This window comes from Halictus rubicundus, unplaced genomic scaffold, assembly GCF_050948215.1.
Source record: "Halictus rubicundus isolate RS-2024b unplaced genomic scaffold, iyHalRubi1_principal scaffold0184, whole genome shotgun sequence".
In the NCBI taxonomy this organism is placed as follows: Eukaryota; Metazoa; Arthropoda; class Insecta; order Hymenoptera; family Halictidae; genus Halictus; species Halictus rubicundus.
The window spans coordinates 375222-384745 of NW_027488725.1; positions in this window are offsets into that span (position 1 = coordinate 375222).

A 9524-nucleotide genomic window follows, 5' to 3' on the forward strand; every position below is an offset into this window, starting at 1 on the left:
GATAGAGGATAGGATAGGATAGAGGATAGGATAGGATAGAGGATAGGATAGCTAAGAGGATAGGACATGATAGAGGATAGGATAGGATAGAGGATAGGATAGGATAGAGGATAGGATAGGATAGAGGATTGGATAGGATATAGGATAATATAGGATAGGATAGCGGATAGGGTAGGATGGAGTGTAGGATAGAATTGAGGATAGGTTAGGGTTGAGGAAAGGATAGGATAGAGGATAGGATAGGATAGAGGATATGATAGGATAGAGGATACGATAGCATACACGATAGGATAGGGTAGAGGATAGGATAGGATAGAGGATAGGATAGGATTGAGTATAGGATTGGAGAGAGGATAGGATAGGATAAAGGATAGGATAGGACAGAGAATAGGATAGGATAGAGGATAGGATAGGATAGAGGATAGGATAGGATAGAGGATAGGATAGGATAGAGGATAGGATAGGATAGAGGATAGGATAGGATAGAGGATAGGATACAGGTTAGGATAGGGTAGAGTATAGGATAGGATAGAGGATACGATATAGGATAGGATAGGATAGAGGATATGATAGGATAGCGGATAGGGTAGGATAGAGAATAGGATATAGGATTGGATAGGATAGAGGATAGGATAGGATAGACGATAGGATAGGATAGAGGATAGGACCTGATAGGTGATAGGATAGGATAGAGGATAGGATAGGATAGAGGATAGGATAGGATAAAGGATAGGATAGGATAAAGGATAGTATAGGATAGAGGATAGGATCGGATAGACGATTGGATAGGATAGAGGATAATATAGGATAGAGGATAGGATAGGATAGAGGATAGGATAGGATAGAGGATATGATAGGATAGAGCATACGATAGCATACACGATAGGATAGGGTAGAGGATAGGATAGGATAGAGGATAGGATAGGATTGAGGATAGGATAGGATAGAGGATAGGACCTGATAGATGATAGGATAGGATAAAGGATAGGATAGCATATTGGATAGGATAGGATACAGGATAGGATAGGATAGAGGATAGGATAGGATAGAGGATACGATAGCATACACGATGGGATAGGGTAGAGGATAGGATAGTATAGAGGATAGGATAGGATTGAGGATAGGATAAGATAGACGACAGGATAGGATTGGATATAGGATAGGATAGGATAGAGGATAGGATAGGATAGAGGATAGGATCGGATAGAGGATTGGATAGGATAGAGGATAATATAGGATAGAGGATAGGATAGGATAGCGGATAGGGTAGGATGGAGTATAGGATAGAATTGAGGATAGGTTAGGGTTGAGGAAAGGATAGGATAGAGGATAGGATAGGATAGAGGATATGATAGGATAGAGGATACGATAGCATACACGATAGGATAGGGTAGATGATAGGATAGGATAGAGGATAGGATAGGATAGAGGATAGGATAGGATAGATAATAGGATAGGATAGAGGATAGGATAGGATAGAGGATGGGATAGGATATTGGATAGGATAGGATACAGGATAGGATAGGATAGAGAATAGGATATAGGATTGGATAGGATAGAGGATAGGATAGGATAGAGGATAGGATAGGATAGAGGATAGGACATGATAGAGGATAGGATAGGATAGAGGATAGGATAGGACAGAGAATAGGATAGGATAGAGGATAGGATAGGATAGAGGATAGGATAGGATAGAGGATAGGATAGGATAGAGGATAGGATAGGATAGAGGATAGGATATGATAGAGAATAGGATAGGATAGAGGATAGGATAGGATAGAGGATAGGATAGGATAGAGGATAGGATAGGATAGAGGATAGGATAGGATAGAGGATAGGATATTATAGAGGATAGGATAGGATATTGGATAGGATAGGACACAGGATAGGATAGGATAGAGGATAGGATAGGATAGAGGATACGATATAGGATTGGAAAGGATAGAGGATAGTATACGATAGAGGATAGGATAGAGGATAGGATAGGATAGAGAACAGGATATAGGATTGAATAGGATAGAGGATAGGATAGGATAGAGGATAGGATAGGATAGAGGATAGGATATGATAGAGGATAGGATAGGATAGAGGATAGGATAGGATAGATGATAGGATCGGATAGAGGATAGGATAGGATAGTGGATAGTATAGGATACAGGATAGGATCGGATAGAGGATATGATAGGATAGAGGATAATATAGCATAGAGGATAGGATAGGATAGCGGATAGGATAGGATGGAGTATAGGATAGAATTGAGGATAGGTTAGGGTTGAGGATAGGATAGGATAGAGGATAGGATAGGATAGAGGATATGATAGGATAGAGGATACGGTAGCATACACGATAGGATAGGGTAGAGGATAGGATACTATAGAGGATAGGATAGGATTGAGGATAGGATAGGATAGAGGATAGGATAGGATAGATGATACGATATAGGATTGGATACGATAGAGGATAGGATACCATAGAGGATAGGATAGGATAGAGGATAGTATAGGATAGAGGATAGGATAGGATAGAGGATACTATATAGAATTGGATATGATAGAGAATAGAATACGATAGACGACAGGATAGGATTGGATAGAGGATAGGATAGGATAGAGGATAGGATAGGATAGAGGATAGGATAGGAAAGAGGATAGGACATGATAGATGATAGGATAGGATAGAGCATAGGATAGGATAGAGGATAGGATAGGATAGAGGATTGGATAGGATAGTGGATAATATAGGATAGGATAGCGGATAGGGTAGGATGGAGTATAGGATAGAATTGAGGATAGGTTAGGGTTGAGGAAAGGATAGGATAGAGGATAGGATAGGATAGAGGATATGATAGGATAGAGGATACGATAGCATACACGATAGGATAGGGTAGAGGATAGGATAGGATAGAGGATAGGATAGGATTGAGTATAGGATTGGAGAGAGGATAGGATAGGATAAAGGATAGGATAGGACAGAGAATAGGATAGGATAGAGGATAGGATAGGATAGAGGATGGGATAGGATAGAGGATAGGATAGGATAAAGGATAGGATAGGATAGAGGATAGGATAGGATAGAGGATAGGATAGGATAGAGGATAGGCTAGGATAGAGGATTGGATAGGATAGAGGATAGGATAGGGTAGAGGATAGGATAGGATCGAGGATAGGATAGGATAGAGGATAGTATAGCATAGAGGATAGGATAGGATAGAGGATAGGATAGGATAGAGGATAGGATAGGATAGAGGATAGGATAGGATAGAGGATAGGATATAATAGAGGATAGGATAGGATAGAGGATAGGATAGGATAGAGGATATGATAGGATAGAGGATAATATAGCATAGAGGATAGGATAGGATAGCGGATAGGATAGGATGGAGTATAGGATAGAATTGAGGATAGGTTAGGGTTGAGGATAGGATAGGATAGAGGATAGGATAGGATAGAGGATATGATAGGATAGAGGATACGATAGCATACACGATAGGATAGGGTAGAGGATAGGATAGGATAGAGGATAGGATAGGATTGAGGATAGGATAGGATAGAGGATAGGATACGATAGAGAATAGCATAGGATAGAGAATAGGATAGGACAGAGGATAGGATAGGATAGAGGATAGGATAGGATAGAGGATAGGATAGGATAGAGGATAGGATAGGATAGGGGATTGGATAGGATAGAGGATAGGAGACGAAAGAGTATAGAATAGGATAGAGGATAGGATAGGATAGAGGATAGGATAGGATACAGGATAGGATCGGACCGAGAATAGGATAGAGGATCGGATGGGGATACGATAGAGGATAGGATAGGGTATTGGATAGGATAGACGACAGGAGACGATAGAGTATAGAATAGGATAGGGGATAGGATAGGATAGAGGATAGGATAGGATACAGGATAGGCTCGGACCGAGGATAGGATAGGGGATCGGATAGGAGACGATAGAGGATAGGATAGGGTATTGGATAGGATAGAGGATAGGATACGATAGAGAATAGAATAGGATAGAGGTTAGGATAGGACAGAGGATAGGATAGGATAGAGGATAGGATAGGAGAGAGGATAGGATAGGATAGAGGATAGGATAGGATAGGGGATTGGATAGGATAGAGGATAGGAGACGAAAGAGTATAGAATAGGATAGAGGATAGGATAGGATAGAGGATAGGATAGGATACAGGATAGGATCGGACCGAGAATAGGATAGAGGATCGGATAGGATACGATAGAGGATAGGATAGGGTATTGGATAGGATAGAGGACAGTAGACGATAGAGGTTAGGATAGGATAGAGGATAGGATAGAGAATAGGTTAGGATAGAGGATAGAATAGGATATAGGATAGGATACGCTAGAGGATAGGATAGGATAGAGGATAGGATACGATAGAGGATAGGATAGAGTATAGGATATAGGATTGGATAGGGTAGAGGATAGGATAGGATACAGGATACGATATAGGATTGGATAGGATAGAGGATAGGATAGGATAGCGGATAGGATAGGATAGAGAATATTATATAGGATTGGATAGGATAGAGGACAGGATAGCATAGAGGATAGGATAGGATAGAGGATAGTATAGGGTAGAGGATAGGATAGGGTAGAGGATAGGATACGATAGAGGATAGGATAGAGTATAGGATATAGGATTGGATAGGGTAGAGGATAGGATAGGATACAGGATACGATATAGGATTGGATAGGATAGAGGATAGGATAGGATAGCGGATAGGATAGGATAGAGAATATTATATAGGATTGGATAGGATAGAGGACAGGATAGCATAGAGGATAGGATAGGATAGAGGATAGTATAGGGTAGAGGATAGGATAGGGTAGAGGATAGGATAGGATAGAGGATATGATAGGATAGAGGATACGATAGCATACACGATAGGATAGGGTAGAGGATAGGATAGGATAGAGGATAGGATAGGATAGAGGATTGGATAGGATATAGGATAATATAGGATAGGATAGAGGATAGGATAGGATAGGGGATTGGATAGGATAGAGGATAGGAGACGAAAGAGTATAGAATAGGATAGAGGATAGGATAGGATAGAGGATAGGATAGGATACAGGATAGGATCGGACCGAGAATAGGATAGAGGATCGGATAGGATACGATAGAGGATAGGATAGGGTATTGGATAGGATAGAGGACAGTAGACGATAGAGGATAGGATAGCATAGAGGATAGGATAGAGAATAGGTTAGGACAGTGGATAGAATAGGATATAGGATAGGATACGATAGAGGATAGGATAGGATAGAGGATAGGATACGATAGAGGATAGGATAGGATAGAGGATAGGATAGGATAGAGGATAGGATAGGAAAGAGGATAGGACATGATAGAGGATAGGATAGGATAGAGGATAGGATAGGATAGAGGATAGGATAGGATAGAGGATTGGATAGGATATAGGATAATATAGGATAGGATAGCGGATAGGGTAGGATGGAGTGTAGGATAGAATTGAGGATAGGTTAGGGTTGAGGAAAGGATAGGATAGAGGATAGGATAGGATAGAGGATATGATAGGATAGAGGATACGATAGCATACACGATAGGATAGGGTAGAGGATAGGATAGGATAGAGGATAGGATAGGATTGAGTATAGGATTGGAGAGAGGATAGGATAGGATAAAGGATAGGATAGGACAGAGAATAGGATAGGATAGAGGATAGGATAGGATAGAGGATAGGATAGGATAGAGGATAGGATAGGAAAGAGGATAGGACATGATAGAGGATAGGATAGGATACAGGATAGGATCGGACCGAGAATAGGATAGAGGATCGAATAGGATACGATAGAGGATAGGATAGGGTATTGGATAGGATAGAGGACAGTAGACGATAGAGGATAGGATAGGATAGAGGATAGGATAGAGAATAGGTTAGGATAGAGGATAGAATAGGATATAGGATAGGATACGCTAGAGGATAGGATAGGATAGAGGATAGGATACGATAGAGGATAGGATAGGATAGAGTATAGGATATAGGATTGGATAGGGTAGAGGATAGGATAGGATACAGGATACGATATAGGATTGGATAGGATAGAGGATAGGATAGGATAGCGGATAGGATAGGATAGAGAATATTATATAGGATTGGATAGGATAGAGGACAGGATAGCATAGAGGATAGGATAGGATAGAGGATAGGACATGATAGAGGATAGGATAGGATAGAGGATAGGATAGGATAGAGGATAGGATAGGATAAAGGATAGTATATGATAGAGGATAGGATAGGATAGAGCATAGGATAGGATAGATGATAGGATCGGATAGAGGATATGATAGGATAGAGGATAATATAGCATAGAGGATAGGATAGGATAGCGGATAGGATAGGATGGAGTATAGGATAGAATTGAGGATAGGTTAGGGTTGAGGATAGGATAGGATAGAGGATAGGATAGGATAGAGGATAGGATAGGATAGAGGATAGGATAGGATAGAGGATATGATAGGATAGAGGATATGATAGGATAGAGGATACGATAGCATACACGATAGGATTGGGTAGAGGATAGGATAGGATAGAGGATAGGATAGGATTGAGGATAGGATAGGATAGAGGATAGGATAGGATAGATGATACGATATAGGATTGGATAGGATAGAGGATAGGATACCATAGAGGATAGGATAGGATAGAGGATAGTATAGGGTAGAGGATAGGATAGGATAGAGGATAGAATAGGATAGAGGATAGGATAGGATAGAGGATAGGATAGGAAAGAGGATAGGACATGATAGAGGATAGGATAGGATAGAGCATAGGATAGGATAGAGGATAGGATAGGATAGAGGATTGGATAGGATAGAGGATAATATAGGATAGGATAGCGGATAGGGTAGGATGGAGTATAGGATAGAATTGAGGATAGGTTAGGGTTGAGGAAAGGATAGGATAGAGGATAGGATAGGATAGAGGATATGATAGGATAGAGGATACGATAGCATACACGATAGGATAGGGTAGAGGATAGGATAGGATAGAGGATAGGATAGGATTGAGTATAGGATTGGAGAGAGGATAGGATAGGATAAAGGATAGGATAGGACAGAGAATAGGATAGGATAGAGGATAGGATAGGATAGAGGATGGGATAGGATAGAGGATAGGATAGGATAAAGGATAGGATAGGATAGAGGATAGGATAGGATAGAGGATAGGATAGGATAGAGGATAGGCTAGGATAGAGGATGGGATAGGATAGAGGATAGGATAGGATAGAAGATAGGATAGGATCGAGGATAGGATAGGATAGAGGATAGTATAGCATAGAGGATAGGATAGGATAGAGGATAGGATAGGATAGAGGATAGGATAGGATAGAGGATAGGATATAATAGAGGATAGGATAGGATAGAGGATAGGATAGGATAGAGGATATGATAGGATAGAGGATAATATAGCATAGAGGATAGGATAGGATAGCGGATAGGATAGGATGGAGTATAGGATAGAATTGAGGATAGGTTAGGGTTGAGGATAGGATAGGATAGAGGATAGGATAGGATAGAGGATATGATAGGATAGAGGATACGATAGCATACACGATAGGATAGGGTAGAGGATAGGATAGGATAGAGGATAGGATAGGATTGAGGATAGGATAGGATAGAGGATAGGATAGGATAGATGATACGATATAGGATTGGATAGGATAGAGGATAGGATAGGATAGAGGACAGGATACCATAGAGGATAGGATAGGATAGAGGATAGTATAGGATAGAGGATAGGATAGGATAGAGGATACTATATAGGATTGGATATGATAGAGAATAGGATACGATAGACGACAGGATAGGATTGGATAGAGGATAGGATAGGATAGAGGATAGGATAGGATAGAGGATAGGATAGGATAGAGGATAGGATAGGAAAGAGGATAGGACATGATAGAGGATAGGATAGGATAGAGAATAGGATAGGATAGAGGATAGGATAGGATAGAGGATTGGATAGGATAGAGGACAATATAGGATAGGATAGCGGATAGGGTAGGATGGAGTATAGGATAGAATTGAGGATAGGTTAGGGTTGAGGAAAGGATAGGATAGAGGATAGGATAGGATAGAGGATATGATAGGATAGAGGATACGATAGCATACACGATAGGATAGGGTAGAGGATAGGATAGGATAGAGGATAGGATAGGATAAAGGATAGGATAGGACAGAGAATAGGATAGGATAGAGGATAGGATAGGATAGAGGATAGGATAGGATAGAGGATAGGATAGGATAGAGGATAGGATAGGATAGAGGATAGGGTGGATAGAGGATGGGTTAGGATAGAGGATAGGATAGGATAGAGGATAGGATAGGATCGAGGATAGGATAGGATAGAGGATAGTATAGCATAGAGGATAGGATAGGATAGAGGATAGGATAGGATAGAGGATAGGATAGGATAGAGGATAGGATATAATAGAGGATAGGATAGAATAGAGGATAGGATAGGATAGAGGATAGGATATTATAGAGGATAGGATAGGATATTGGATAGGATAGGACACAGGATAGGATAGGATAGAGGATAGGATAGGATAGAGGATACGATATAGGATTGGAAAGGATAGAGGATAGTATACGATAGAGGATAGGATAGAGGATAGGATAGGATAGAGAACAGGATATAGGATTGAATAGGATAGAGGATAGGATAGGATAGAGGATAGGATAGGATAGAGGATAGGATATGATAGGTGATAGGATAGGATAGAGGATAGGATAGGATAGATGATAGGATCGGATAGAGGATAGGATAGGATAGAGGATAGTATAGGATAGAGGATAGGATCGGATAGAGAATATGATAGGATAGAGGATAATATAGCATAGAGGATAGGATAGGATAGCGGATAGGATAGGATGGAGTATAGGATAGAATTGAGGATAGGTTAGGGTTGAGGATAGGATAGGATAGAGGATAGGATAGGATAGAGGATATGATAGGATAGAGGATACGATAGCATACACGATAGGATAGTTTAGAGGATAGGATAGGATAGAGGATAGGATAGGATTGAGTATAGGATTGGAGAGAGGATAGGATAGGATAAAGGATAGGATAGGACAGAGAATAGGATAGGATAGAGGATAGGATAGATGATAGGATAGGATAGAGGATAGGATAGGATAGAGGATAGGATAGGATAGAGGATAGGATAGGATAGAGGATAGGATAGGATAGAGGATAGGATAGGATAGGGGATAGGCTAGGATAGAGGATAGGATATAATAGAGGATAGGATAGGATAGAGGATAGGATAGGATAGAGGATAGGATATTATAGAGGATAGGATAGGATATTGGATAGGATAGGACACAGGATAGGATAGGATAGAGGATAGGATAGGATAGAGGATACGATATAGGATTGGAAAGGATAGAGGATAGTATACGATAGAGGATAGGATAGAGGATAGGATAGGATAGAGAACAGGATATAGGATTGAATAGGATAGAGGATAGG